This window comes from Nerophis ophidion, linkage group LG01 (assembly GCF_033978795.1).
Source record: "Nerophis ophidion isolate RoL-2023_Sa linkage group LG01, RoL_Noph_v1.0, whole genome shotgun sequence".
NCBI lineage: Eukaryota > Metazoa > Chordata > Actinopteri > Syngnathiformes > Syngnathidae > Nerophis > Nerophis ophidion.
In genome coordinates, this window is record NC_084611.1 from 42,172,818 (window position 1) to 42,188,369 (window position 15,552).

Here is a 15,552-nt window from a genome sequence, read left to right on the forward strand (position 1 = left end):
TAGTCCTTCACTCTCACTATCCTCATCCACGAATCTTTCATCCTCGCTCAAATTAATGGGGAAATCGTCACTTTCTCGGGTTGAATCAGTCCCACTGCTGGTAGCCATGATTGTAAACAATGTGCGGATGTGAGGAGCTCTACAACCCGTGACGTCACGCGCACATCGTCTGCTACTTACGGTACAGGCAAGGCTTTTTTATTAGCGACCAAAAGTTGCAAACTTTATTGTCGATGTTCTCTACTAAATCCTTTCAGCAAAAATATGGCAATATCGCGAAATGATCAAGTATGACACATAGAATGGACTTGCTATCCCCGTTTAAATAAGAAACTCTCATTTCAGTAGGCCTTTAACCAAACAATAATACATTGAATCTTGCTAAATTAACATAAATTAGGGCATGTTCAATCTCAAACATACAACAAAAAAAATACAATGCTGTGCAAAATGACTGTTTTTGCATGTTATGTCCAAAAGAATCCTTAAAAAAAAATCTGCAGCATGCAGTCCATTTGTTCCACGCCTGTTGCCGCAACTGTAAAGCACTGACGACACTTTTGGGTTTTCTTTGGAACCATTAACGTCTCATACTCGAACTTGTGGATCTCCGCGAAGAAGGTAAGGGGATAACACACATTAGCACAGAAAATGTTTTGGAGCAATATGAAATGTCTTTTTTTTTAAATAATTTATTTTATTTTTATTGACATCCAGCATCTGGCATTCCTATCCATTACATCATATTTACATACATCATATATCTGTTTCTGCCCTAAATATCTATATATTATTTGTTTATATCCCAACTATGTCACCCCCCCCCCCCACCCCCGACTCCCCCAAAAAACGAGAAAAAAACAGCAAGAAAACCAAAAATAATAATATTATTTACGGATAAAGCAGTTAAATAAAAAAAATATATAAATTATTAATAATAATCCGAAATAAAATAAAATAACATAAACAGATAATAAATAATAATTCAAACGTTTTATATATATATATATATATATATATATATATATATATATATATATATATATATATATATATATATATATATATATATATATATATATACACAGTGAGGCAAAAAAGCATGGATGATGAAAATTACGGACCTCTGTCATCATTTTAAGTGGGAGAACTTGCACAATCGGTGGCTGACTAAATACTTTTTTGCCCCACTGTATATATATATAGGGAGTAATTTTATTATTATTTTTTTAATTTTAACAGTACAATCACTAATTCAAGAAATTAAAACCAGGCTTACCGAGCGTGACATAACTGACCCAGTTTTCCCAGTATGAAGTACATTTTTCTGAATTATAATCAATAAAAGCAGTTATCTTCTCCATTTATATACGTCCATTGTGATTTCAATCACTTGCTTCAAAGTTGGGCTCTCCTGGCATATCCATTTTCTAGTGATGGCCTTTTTACAGGCCACTAGTAGGATATTCATTAAGTGTTTATCTTTTTTCAGCTAGCCCTGAGGTACATGTCCGTGAAAAAAAGTCTTACTTTCAAGGGGTATTTCACATTTAAAAATGTTCAAATACAAAATGTCTTCAATATCACAATTTCATTACTGACACTCAAACAAGATACACATGTACAGTATGAGGGGCCGTTGGGGACAATATTCAGAATTATGTCTGACAGTTGTTTATGTGAGTGCATTTCAGTAGTGTATGTAAGAGGTAATTCTGAATAATGTCCCTAACACATACGGTAGCTGAAATCCTTGCACACATACTACTGAAATTGTTGTCTCTCACATGCAGTTGTAAAAAGCGCACACACACACTGGTGAAATCCGTTTATACATATAGTGAAAAATAATTCCGGGCGTGTGTGTATGTGCGTGAGAGAAAAACATTTCAGTAGTGTTTATGAGTGTGTTTCAGTAGGGTGTGTGAGAGAAAAACATTTTAGTTGTTTATGTGAGAGAATTTCAGCAGTGTATGTCAGAGTGATTCAGTGTTGTGTATAAGAGTGTTTCAGTAGTGTGTATAAGAGTGTTTCAGTAGAGTGTGTGAGAGAAAAATAGTTTAGTTGTTTATGTGAGAGCATTTCAGTAGTGTATGTAAGACTGTTTCAGTAGTGTGTGTGAGACAAACATTTCTGTTGTTTATGTGAGACCATTTTAGTAGTGTGTATAAAAGTGTTTCAGTAGTGTGTGTGTAAGAAGAAGATTTCAGTTGTTTATGTGAGAGCATTTTAGTAGTGTGTATAAGTATTTCAGTAGTGTGTATAAGAGTGTTTCGGTAGTGTGTATAAGAATGTTTCAGTAGTATGTAGAAGAGTGTTTCAGTAGTGGGTATAAGAGTGTTTCAGTAGTGTGTGTGTAAGAAGAAGATTTCAGTTGTTTATGTGAGAGCATTTTAGTAGTGTGTATGAGTATTTCAGTAGTGTGTATAAGAGTGTTTCGGTAGTGTGTATAAGAATGTTTCAGTAGTATGTAGAAGAGTGTTTCAGTAGTGGGTATAAGAGTGTTTCAGTAGTGTGTGTGTGAGAAAAGAATTTCAGTTGTGTATGTGAGAGCATTTCAGTAGTGTGTATGAGTGTTTCAGTAGTGTGTATGAGAGTGTTTCAGTAGTGTGTATACGATTGTTTCAGTAGTGTGTATAAGAGTGTTTCAGTAGAGTGTATGAAAGAAAAATATTTTAGTTGTTTATGTGAGAGCATTTCAGTAGTGTATGTAAGAGTGTTTCAGTAGTGTGTATAAGACTGTTTCAGTAGTGTGTGTGAGACAAAAAAAATTCAGTTGTTTATGTGAGAGCATTTTAGTAGTGTGTATAAGAGTGTTTCAGTAGTGTGTGTGTAAGAAAAAGATTTCAGTTGTTTATGTGAGAGCATTTCAGTAGTGTGTAGGAGTGTTTAGTAGTGTGTATAAAATTGTTTCAGTAGTGTGTATAAGATTGTTTCAGTAGTGTGTATAAGAGTGTTTCAGTAGTGTGTAGAAGAGTATTTTAGTAGTGGGTATAAGAGTGTTTCAGTAGTGTGTGTGTGTGTGTGTGTGTGAGAAAAGAATTTCAGTTGTATATGTGAGAGCATTTCAGTAGTGTGTATGAATGTTTCAGTAGTGTGTATAAGAGTGTTTCAGTAGAGTGTATGAAAGAAAAATATTTTAGTTGTTTATGTGAGAGCATTTCAGTAGTGTATGTAAGAGTGTTTCAGTAGTGTGTATAAGACTGTTTCAGTAGTGTGTGAGACAAAAAAAAATTCAGTTGTTTATGTGAGAGCATTTTAGTAGTGTGTATAAGAGTGTTTCAGTAGTGTGTGTGTAAGAAAAAGATTTCAGTTGTTTATGTGAGAGCATTTCAGTAGTGTGTAGGAGTGTTTAGTAGTGTGTATAAAATTGTTTCAGTAGTGTGTATAAGATTGTTTCAGTAGTGTGTATAAGAGTGTTTCAGTAGTGTGTAGAAGAGTATTTTAGTAGTGGGTATAAGAGTGTTTCAGTAGTGTGTGTGTGTGTGTGTGAGAAAATAATTTCAGTTGTATATGTGAGAGCATTTCAGTAGTGTGTATGAATGTTTCAGTAGTGTGTATAAGTGTTTCAGTAGTGTGTATAAGATTGTTTCAGTAGTGTGTATAAAAGTGTTTCAGTAGAGTGTGTGAGAGAAAAATATTTTAGTTGTTTATGTGAGAACATTTCAGTAGTGTATGTAAGAGTGTTTCAGTAGTGTGTAAAAGAGTGTTTCAGTAGTGTGTGTGAGACAAAAAAATTTCAGTTGTTTATGTGAGAGCATTTTAGTAGTGTGTAAAAGAGTGTTTTAGTAGTGTGTGTTTGTGGGAGAAAAATATTTCAGTTGTTTATGTGAGAGCATTTCAGTAGTGTGTAGGAGTGTTTCAGTAGTGTGTATAAGATTATTTCAGTAGTGTGTATAAGAGTGTTTCAGGGGACGGCGTGGCGCAGTGGGTGAGTGGCCGTGCGCAACCCGAGGGTCTCTGGTTCAATTCCCACCTAGTACCAACCTCGTCACGTCCGTTGTGTCCTGAGCAAGACACTTCACCCTTGCTTCTGATGGGTGCTGGTTGGCGCCTTGCATGGCAGCTCCCTCCATCAGTGTGTGAATGTGTGTGTGAATGGGTAAATGTGGAAGTAGTGTCAAAGCGCTTTGAGTACCTTGAAGGTAGAAAAGCGCTATACAAGTACAACCCATTTATCATTTATTTATTTAGTAGTGTGTATAAAAGTGTTTCAGTAGTGTGTATAAGATTGTTTCAGTCGTGTGTATAAGAGTGTTTCAGTCGTGAGTACAAGAGTGTTTCAGTAGTGTGTGTGAGAAAATAATTTCAGTTGTGTATTTGAGAGCATTTCAGTAGTGTGTATGAGTGTTTCAGTAGTGTGTATAAGAGTGTTTCAGTAGTTTGTATAAGATTGTTTCAGTAGTGTGTATGAGAGTGTTTCAGTAGTGTGTATGAGAGTGTTTCAGTAGTGTGTATAAGAGTGTTTCAGTACAGTGTGTGAGAGAAAAATATTTTAGTTGTTTGTGTGAGTGCATTTCAGAAGTGTATGTAAGAATGTTTCAGTAGTGTGTATAAGAGTGTTTCAGTAGTGTGTATAAGAGTGTTTCAGTAGTGTGTGTGAGACGAAAACATTTCAGCAGAGGTGGGTAGAGTAGCCAGAAATTGTACTCAGGTAAGAGTACTGTTACTTTAGAGATGTATTACTCAAGTAAAAGTAAGGAGTAGTCACCCAAATATTTACTTGAGTAAAAGTAAAAAGTATGTTGTAAAAAAAACTACTCAAGTACTGAGTAACTGATGAGTAACCTGTTTGTTTAATGATTACGGCAACAACTAATGCACAAAAACATAAAAACAGCAATGAGCAAATTCAGAGCCAGGAATATCCCTTAAGCAACTAAAACAATAATATATATTAAATAATAATACATTATTATAGGCATTGATTGATTGATTGAAACTTGTATTAGTAGATTCCACAGTACAGTAAATATTCCGTACAATTGACCACTAAATGGTAACACCCCAATAAGTTTTTCAACGTTAATCAATTACTTAATAAATGACCAAGTCGAGGTGATCTACCTCATATATGTCACGTGTGGGTCGCATTTTACTGCGGGATCGTTCCTCCAGTGCAAACATGGACACTCGGAACAACGACGTAAAGGTAAGATGATTTAATAACAAAAACACTGGTACAAAAACAGACGAAATACACAAAAGAAACGCGTGCCGAACGCACGGAATCTAATGCTAACACTAGCACAGGTTCAGGAAACAAGAATAGTATACGTGATTGTTGCTTACCGCAAAAAAGGGACCAAGATCGACTGACGGGACAAGGTAGGCTTGAATAGGAAAGTAATTAACAAAAACAGGTGTGCGTCTGGAACCCGCAGCAGGTGAAATTAATACGTTACCATGGTGACCAAACTAACTCACAAGGTGCACAAACAACAAAGGGAGTCCAAACTAACAGAAAATAACTCAACTAAACATGATCCAGACCACGGATCATGACAGTACCCCCTCCTCAAGGACAGATACCAGATGTCCATAAAAAAAAACAAAAAAAAAAACAGCAGGGTCAAGAGTCACGGGAGGGCAGAGGGAGGACTTGGCGGTGGGTCGCCAGGCCAAGTGTCCCCGAATCCACCGAGGCAAAGTCAAGTGGCTGCGGCGAGTGGAACGCCGCCGCAGCAGGCGAGGCGGGCGACCAGGGAGCGGCCACACCCGTGGCCGACAGGGAGGTGGACGCAGTTGGCGAGGCGGACGACCAGGAGGCGGCCACATCCATGGTCGACGTGGAGGTCGGCACGTCGGCGCCGTCGTGGAAGGCTTGGAAGCAGCAGAAGACGAGTCAGGCGTGGATGCAGCAAAAGACGAGTCAGGCGTGGACGCAGCAGAAGACGAGTCAGGCGTGGACGCAGCAGAAGACGCGTCAGGCGTCGACGCAGCAGAAGACGAGTCAGGCGTGGACGCAGCAGAAGACGAGTCAGGCGTGGACGCACCAGAAGACGAGTCAGGCATGGACGCACCAGAAGACGAGTCAGGCGTGGACGCACCAGAAGACGAGTCAGGCGTGGACGCAGCAGAAGACGGGACAGGCTTGGACGTAGCAGAAGACGAGACAGGCTTGGACGTAGCAGAAGACGAGTCAGGCTTGGACTTAGCAGAAGACGAGACAGGCGTGGATGCAGCAGAAGACGTAACTTGGCTTGGTTTTTGGCTTGGCGGTGTGGAGCTGGTACTGGTACTGGTACTTGTCGTGGAGCTGGTACTGGTATTTGTCGTGGAGCTGGTACTGGTACTTGTCGTGGAGCTGGTACTGGTACTTGTCGTGGAGCTGGTACTGGTACTTGTCGTGGAGCTGGTACTGGTATTTGTCGTGGATGTGGACTTGGTGCTGAACTTGAACCTGGTAGACTTAGTGCTGGTGGCTGTGGCTTGGAACCGCACTGGGCAGAACCAACCAACAAGCTCCTAGCCCCCCCCCCCCCCCCCCCCCCCCCCCCCCCCCCCCCTCCCAAGGAGTGGCTCCGAGACACTCTCACCGTGACACGGAACAGTCTCTTGGGGTAGGTGGGGGGGTTGCTTGGTCGAATTCAGCTTTGCTGGATGACAGCATCGATAGCCTTTTATTAATTCCGGTATTAATTGTACTTCCAAGAGTAGTTTTTATGCAACATGCTTTTACTTGAGTGTATTTATAGAGAAGAAACGCTACTTTTACTCTGCTCCATTTATCTACATTCAACTTGCTACTTTTTTTAAATCGATATTAATCGATTTAATCGATTTAATCGATATTAATACCGGAATTAATAAAAGGCTATCGATGCTGTCATCCAGCAAAGCTGAATTCGACCAAGCAACCCCCCCGTACCAGAAAGCACTTGATGAAAGCGGATACAACTTCACCCTCACCTATGAACCCACCCCAGGAAACCAACCAAAAAAGAGCAGAAAACGAAAACAACATCATCTGGTACAATCCGCCATTCAGCAAAGACGTCTCAACCAACATCGGCCGCAAGTTCCTCACTCTGATCGACAAACACTTCCCCAAAGGCAACACCCTAAGAAAAATATTCAACAAGAACAACATTAAATTGAGCTACAGCTGTATGAATAACATGCAACAAATCATTTCAAACCACAACAAAGCAATTGCAAAAGGACTGCCTACCCCCAGACTAAACGACTCTGAAACCAATAATGAATGTAACTGTCGCAAGAAACCTGATTGCCCTCTCAACGGAAGGTGCTTACAGACATCAGTCGTTTACCAAGCAAAGGTAATACGCAAGGACATTAACACATCCGACACGTACGTAGGATTAACCGAAGGAGCGTTCAAAACAAGATGGAATAATCACAACGCCTCCTTTAGAAACCAGACTTTGCAGAATTCTACAGAACTCAGCAAACACATTTGGAACCTCAAAGACAATAATGTTGAATATTCAATAACATGGCAAATTCTTGCATCCAGCACACCTTACAACAGTGGTAATAAAAGATGCAACCTATGCTTAAAAGAGAAACTGTTTATTATATACCATCCAGATCTATCATCCCTCAACAAGCGCAGTGAAATCATTTCAACATGCCGCCATAGACGGAAACACCTCCTAGGTAACACATGAGCCAATCACCACACCCTACGCCTGCTTGTACCCACCCACTCTGTGCTCTATATAAACCATTGTATGTGAATGCTTCCATTAAAATCTCCTGATGATTGAGGGAACCCCTCATGAAACAGATCTGTAGAGATGAAGTAGTCTTGTGATTTTTTTCCCACACCGACATATATATATATATATATATATATATATATTATATATATATATATGTATATATATATATATATATATATATATATATATATATATATATATACACATTTATATATACAGTATATAATTTATATTTATTTATTTTGCCGTTTTTGTTCACATGTTAAAGGTGTTTTAATGAATATTCATGCATTTTTAACATATAGATTCCTATTTTTCATGAAGACAAGAATATAAGTCGGTGTATTACCTGATTCTGATGACTTGCATTGATTGGAATCAGACAGTAGTGCTGATAACGTCCACGTTTTCAAATGGAGGAGAAAAAAAGTTCCTCCTTTCTGTCTAATACCACATGAAAGTCGTTGGTTTTTGGCATCTTATTTGTCCAGCTTCCATATTCGTTTTTATACACTTTACAATAAATACATTTCGGGCAAACTCCGTAGCTTGCTCGCTGGTTGGCGCTGACTTTCGGAGACTCTTATTTTGTTAGCGCAGGCGCGATGGAGCGGCACTTTTATTGTGAAGACAGGAACTGTGCGATCAGTCTTTAGGCTTTTGACGGAAAGTACGGTTGAAATGAAAAGTGTCTTTTTTCCTTTACACCTTTGATTGATTGATTGAAACTTTTATTAGTAGATTTCACAGTACAGTACATATTCCGTACAATTGACCACTGAATGGTAACACCCCAATAAGTTTTTCAACTTGTTTAAGTCGTGACGGTCATGTGACCGCCTGGCTCTGTTTGATTGGTCCAACGTCACCAGTGACTGCATGTGATTGGTGAAACGCAGGTATGCGTAGATCCTACTTTGAAGGTCTGTCTGAAAAACGAAAGCAAACATTAACAGATCGATTAAAAAAAAGTAGCAAGTTGAATGTAGATAAATGGAGCAGAGTAAAAGTAGCGTTTCTTCTCTATAAATACACTCAAGTAAAAGCATGTTGCATAAAAACTACTCTTGGAAGTACAATTTATCCAAAAAGTTACTCAAGTAGATGTAACGGAGTAAATGTTGCGCGTTACTACCCACTTCTGCATTTCAGTTGTTTATGCGAGAGCATTTTAGTAGTGTGTAAGAGTGTTTCAGTAGTGTGCGTGAGAAAAAGATTTCAGTTGTTCATGTGAGAGCATTTTAGTAGTGTGTAGGAGTGTTTCAGTAGTGTGTATAAGAGTGTTTCAGTAGTGTGTATAAGATTGTTTCATTAGTGTGTATAAGAGTGTTTCAGTAGTGTGTATAAGAGTGTTTCAGTCGTGTGTGTGAGAAAAGAATTTCAGTTGTGTATGTAGAGCATTTCAGTAGTGTGTATGAGTGTTTCAGTAGTGTGTATAAGAGTGTTTCAGTAGTGTATAAGATTGTTTCAGTAGTGTGTATGAGTGTTTCAGTAGTGTGTATAAGAGTGTTTCAGTAGTGTGTGAGAGAAAAACATTTCAGTTGTGTATGTGAGAGCATTTCGGTGGTGTATGTAAGAGATAATTCTGAATAATGTCCCTAACGGCCCCTCATACCAACCTGTCAACTGCTTCATGATGATGTGTGACAGGCTGTATAATAAAAAAAAAAAACTTTAAATAAGTAATTAAGTGTGGTTACTCGTTACTTTACCCAAAAAGTCATTGAATTACTAACAAAATTACTTTTTAGTAAATGTACAAAATCTAAAACCAGTGATGATGGCACGTTGTGTAAATCGTAAATAAAAACAAAATACAATGATTTGCGAATCCTTTTTAACCTATATTTAATTGAATAGACGGCAAAAACAAGAGAATCAAAGTTCCAACCGGAAAACGTTATTTTTTGTAAATATTAGCTAATTTGGAATTTGATGCCTGCAACAAGTTTTAAAAAAGCTGGCACAAGTGGCCAAAAAACTGCGAAAGTTGAGGAATGCTCATCAAACACTTATTTGGAACATCCCTCAGGTGAACAGGCTAATTGGGAACAGGCGGGTGCCATGATTGGGTATAAAGGCATCTTCCATGAAATGCTCAGTCATTCACAAAAAAAGATTGGGGCGAGGGTCACCACTTTGTCAACAAATGCCTGAGCAAATTGTCCAACAGTTTAAGAACAACATTTCTCAACGAGTTTTTGCAAGGAATTTAAGGATTTCACCATCTACAGTCCGCAATATTATCAAAAAGTTCAGAGAATCTGGAGAAATCACTGCACATAAGCCATGACCTTCGATCTCCCAGGCGGTACTGCATCAAAGAGGGACATCAGTGTGTAGAGGATATCACCACGTGTGCTCAGGAACACTTCAGAAAACCACTGTCAGTAACTACAGTTTGTCGCTACATTTGTAAGTGCAAGTTAAAACTCTAGTATGCGAAGCGAAAGCCATTTATCAACAACACCCAGAAACGGCGCTGGCTTCGCTGGGCCCAAGCTCATTTAAGATGGACTGATGCAAAGTGGAAAAGTGTTCCGTGGTCTGACGAGTCCACACTTTAAATTGTTTTTGGAAACTGTGGACGTTGTGTCCTCCGGACCAAAAAGGAAAATAACCATCCAGACTGTTCTAGGCGCAAAGTTCAAAAGCCAGCATCTGTGATGGTATGGAGGCGTATTAGTGCCCAAGGCAAGGGTAAGTGGGTGACATGGTAACATGGGTCCCCACATCTGCGGTCCCCTCCAAGGTTTCTCATTGTCCCATTGGGTTGAGTTTTTCCTTGCCCTGATGTGGGATCTGCGCCGAGGATGTCGTTGTGGCTTGTCCAGCCCTTTGAGACACTTGTGATTTAGGGCTATATAAGTATACATTGATTGATTGATTGATACAGGTTTTGGAGCAACATATGTTGCCATCCAAGCAATGTCTTTTTCATACACGCCCCTGCTTATTTCAGCAAGACAATGCCAACATTCAAGTACTAGACTGGCCTGCCTGTAGTCCAGACCTGTCTCACATTGAAAATGTGTGGCGCAATATGAAGCGTCAAATCCCACAAGGGAAACCCCGGACTGTTGAACAACTTAAGCTGTAAATCAAGCAAGAATCGGAAATAATTTCACCTGAAAAGCTTCAAAAATTGGTCTCTTCAGTTCCAAAACGTTTACTGAGTGTTGTTAAAAGGAAAGGCCACGTAACACAGTGGTGAACATGCCCCGTGCCAACATTTTGCAATATGTTACTGCCATTAAATTCTAAGTTAATGATTATTTGCTAAAAAAAAAAAAAAAAAAATCAATTCTCAGTTTGAACATTAAATATATTTAATGTCTTTGCAGTATATTCAGTTGAATAGAAGTTGAAAATGATTTTTCAATCATTGTATTCTGTTTTTTATTTTGTTTTTGTTTTCGTGCCAACTTCATTGGTTTTGGTTTTCGTACTTTGTATGGATGGATGAATGAATGAAACACAATTAAAATATGGGTGGTTTATGAGCCTTTTTGTGTACTAGTTGATTGTTGTGTCTCTCTAGAGCCATTGTCTGTGGTTTATTTTCATTGTATTTACTTTTATTTTTTTTTTTTAAATATTAACATTATTATTATTATATACACACGTTTTTAGGGACCGATGTCCCTTTGGGACAGAGGACCATATTGAATTTCTAAGGTTTTATTATTGTTATTAGGGACCGATGACCCTTTGGGACAGAGGACCATATTGAATTTCTAAGGTTTTATTATTGTTATTGTTATTAGTGACCGATGACCCTTTGGGACAGAGGACCCTATTTAATTTCTAAGGTTTTATTATTATTATTGTTATTAGGCACCGATGTCCCTTCGGGACAGAGGACCCTTTTGAATTTCTAAGGTTTTATTATTATTCATTATTATTATTATTATTATAATTATTATTATTATTATTATTATACCATCGCCTCTTTGAGCTGTAATTTGACCCCCTTAACATGCTTCAAAACTCACCAAATTTGACACACACAACAGGACTGGCGAAAATTGCGATCTAATCAAAAAAACAAATCCCAAAACTCAAAATTGCGCTCTAGCGCCCCCTAGGAAGAAAACACAGACAAAGCTGTCTGTAACGTCCAGTCGGAATGTCGTAGAAACATGAAACAAAAACCACTACGTCGGTCTCAGTTAGACCTATATTTCATCCACTGACACCCCCCGGCTAAAATCGACAGAAAGTTTTCTATTCCCACTTCAATACAAAATTTGGCTAAAAAATTTCGCTTTTTTTTCAAACATTATCTCCTCTGAGGCCGTTTGTTTTTGTTTGTTTTTGTACTTATTAGGGGGCAAAAAAAAGCATTTGATTTATTTTGGACTATGTGGCTCCTCAGGTTGTTGTCCTTGTGTGATGGTCAGACTCCTCAATGGTGTCACACCGCGGTGAGGGAAGTCTTGTCTTGGTTTTTCTGTCTTGTGGTTTATGTGTTTTATTTTGAAAAGCTCCCCTCTTGTTTCTGATCACGGGCCCTTCCTCTTGTGTCACCAGTCTGACGTCATCCCTGATTCCTGATTGTTTCCACCTGTTTCCCAACATACCCATATCCTATTTAAGCTCACGCCTCCTCTTGTCCTGTGCCAGATCGTCTTGTCTAATGTGCCTTTCTAGCGTCTATGTCCATGTCCATGAAAACCTCATCTTGCTCTTTTTTCCCTGGTTCTCCTTTGCTGTAATTTTGAGTTTACTTTTTCCTCCCTCGGGCGCCCTTTGTTATCCTTAGTCTACCTAATTGGTGAGTTTATTGTTTTTCCAAATTTCATATAGTTTGCCTCATTGATTGAGTGATTTTTTTTTATTACTATTTAGTGTATATATATAGATCGCTTGTGTTTTTTCCTCCTGTTGGAGCGCTTTTGGTCGATTCTTGTAGTTATTCTATTTTTGTTAGTTTTTCTTTGATTAGTATTCCTAATTTTTTGGAGTGGTTTTGATTTACCTGTTTATTCTTGGAATTATTTTCCGCGTATTGTAATGATTGTTGCAAAATACAAAATCTGGGTCCTCTCCTTACTCCGAGTCGTAACAAATGGTTGTTGTCGTTGAGATTGTTGAGATGATTTTATTATAAGTCGTATTTTTGTTCACTTAATGTAGCGGCCACGTTTCCAGCTGGTCGCTGGATGGATAAGAATGGGTTTGTCTCATTAATGACTCGCTTGACTCCTGAGTGATGGTTGAAGTGTATTTAATTGGTTCGCAGAATAAGATGACCGACGAGTGATAAACAAAATTAACCATATAGTCAAATCAAGCGAAGCGGAGGGTTAATCAAAAAGTGTGGCATCCCGTCGTATTTTCTCCACATATCCTGTTTCCTCTTTCCTGTTCCCTCTTCCTCTTGTTTCCTTCCTATATGTGCTGTCCTTAAAGACCTGAAAACAACCACCCAGCAAAGCCTTCTCTGCTGGCCTAACATAACCTGAAATCATGATCATAATTAAAGATAAAAGTCATTTTTTATTTACTTTTCCTAAATATCTAAAAGTATTTATATTCTCTTCATGTCATATTTTGCTCCTTTCAGCGCAGTTGTTTTTAGTTTATAGAGTTGTTATCCAATCAGAATTCAGCTAGCTTATGTTGCTATGCTGCACCAAATCTGCCTAGAGCCTTCAGATTCAGCAATGCTGGTGTCTGTACGCTGTAAGCAAACAGGGACATACAGTTGATAGTTGCAATAGCCAATCAGATCACAAGTTCTTGTCAGTAAGGCCTTCTAGATCATCGACATCTTATAAGGGTACGCAGTCACAAGCGCTACTGCCTACTGGCGCTGACGAGACGCGGGGCCGCCATCTTTGAGTGGTGATCCGCTCCACTCAGTGCAATTCATTTGGCAGGAGCAATGAACTGTCAGCGCATTTAATTCATCTTACCTCACTGAACACCACTGATTTTCACGCTCTTTTTTGTCATATTTTTAGCTGTGATAAAGGACACATGTTCTATTATTCATAGTTTGCTTAACAGTAATAGAATATTCTTATATGCTATAAGTGACCAGACGTCCAAGATCAAAACTGGGAATATAATCCCAGAGAAGGGGGAAAAAACAGTCAGCTATTTTTAAATTGAAGAAACAATATGATTAGGTTATATATACATGCGTATATCCTACATGAACAATGTATGAATACATTAGATATCTTTATATCTTTGGGACCTATAGACTGTATCTCTGTTGCTGCAGCAGCAGAGAGTTTATTCTGTCTTGACACTTTGTATTGATATTTTCTATTACATTCTCCCCTTAAACGATCATGTTTACAGTGATTGTTTTATATGTATTTTTTATGTATGTCGCTTTGGATAAATGCGTCTGCCAAATACTTAAACATAAATATCAGAAAGTCTTTATTTCAGCTAAAACCACCAGTCTGTTTCACTGGATTCAGAATAAAACCAAAATCTGTTTTACCCAACAATGCTAGTATTTGAATATTGTTACTTGAAGACTTATTCCTGGTTACAGTTAAACTGTTAAGAAAGTGTTGTCTTATACTTTGCCTAAAATGAGAATGCATCATTATCAGTGGCGGCTGGTGAATTTTGTTTTAGGTGGGGCTGAAAGATTGTAAATCAATCCCCTGTAGGAGGGTCATCCTCCCCTAGAAGATTTCTTTGTGATTTTCACATACAAATGAAGCATTCTGGTGCATTCTGACAAAATAATAGACAAAATAGAACATTCCATAGGTTTGCAGAGAACTATATACAATATGCACAACCAAAGCATGATGCCGCCATAGGTTTGCTGAAAACTATATACAACCAGTAATACGTTAATGTTAAATCTTACTTATGAAAAGTAATCCCCCGATTCCTATTTTCAACATTCCGCTCATTTAAGCAGGAAAACGCTAAACACCAGCCCATCATCACTGTGATGAGGCCTTGACTTTGACAGATAGGCCCTACAGAAAACAACCTTTGGACATACAGTTCAGTCCAAGGATGTCATTTCCAGAACAGACTACCCATAAATATTACAGAATATCCCACTTTTTACTTTTACAAAGCATCTCAAATTGTTTATTGCACATTGCGCTGTCACTGACTGATTAAATTGCTTTTCTTTTTGTGTCTGTGTTTTTAACATTATATTGTCACATTGTCTTTTTGTGGGGCAGCGCGGTGGAACAGCAAGTGCCTCACAATACGGAGGTCCTGGTTTCAATTGGCGGGCTCGGGCTCTTTCTGTGTGGAGTTTGCATGTTCTCCCTTTGACTGCCTGGGTTCTTTTCGTGTACTCCGGCTTCCTCCCACCTCCAAAGACATACACCTGGGGATAGGTTGATTGGCAACACTAAATTGGACCTAGTGTGTGAATGTGAGTGTGAATGTTATCTATCTGTGTTGGCCCTGCGATGAAGTGGTGACTTGTCCATGGTGCACCCCGCCTTCTGCCCGAGTGCATCTGGAATAGGGACAAGCGGTAGGAAATGGATGGATGGATGGATTTCCTTTTCTGTTTTTATGTTTTAAGAGTACATTAGTAAATGAGAAACTATGCTACAAATCCCGTTTCCATATGAGTTGGGAAATTGTGTTAGATGTAAATATAAACTGGATACAATGATTTGCAAATCATTTTCAACCCATATTCAAATGCTACAAAGACAACATATTTGATGTTCAAACTGATAATTTTTTTTGTGCAAATAATTATTAACTTTAGAATTTGATGCCAGCAACACGTGACAAAGAAGTTGGGAAAGGTGGCAATAAATACTGATAAAGTTGAGGAATGCTCATCAAACACTTATATGTAACATCCCACAGGTGTGCAGGCTAATTGGGAACAGTTGGGTGCCATGAT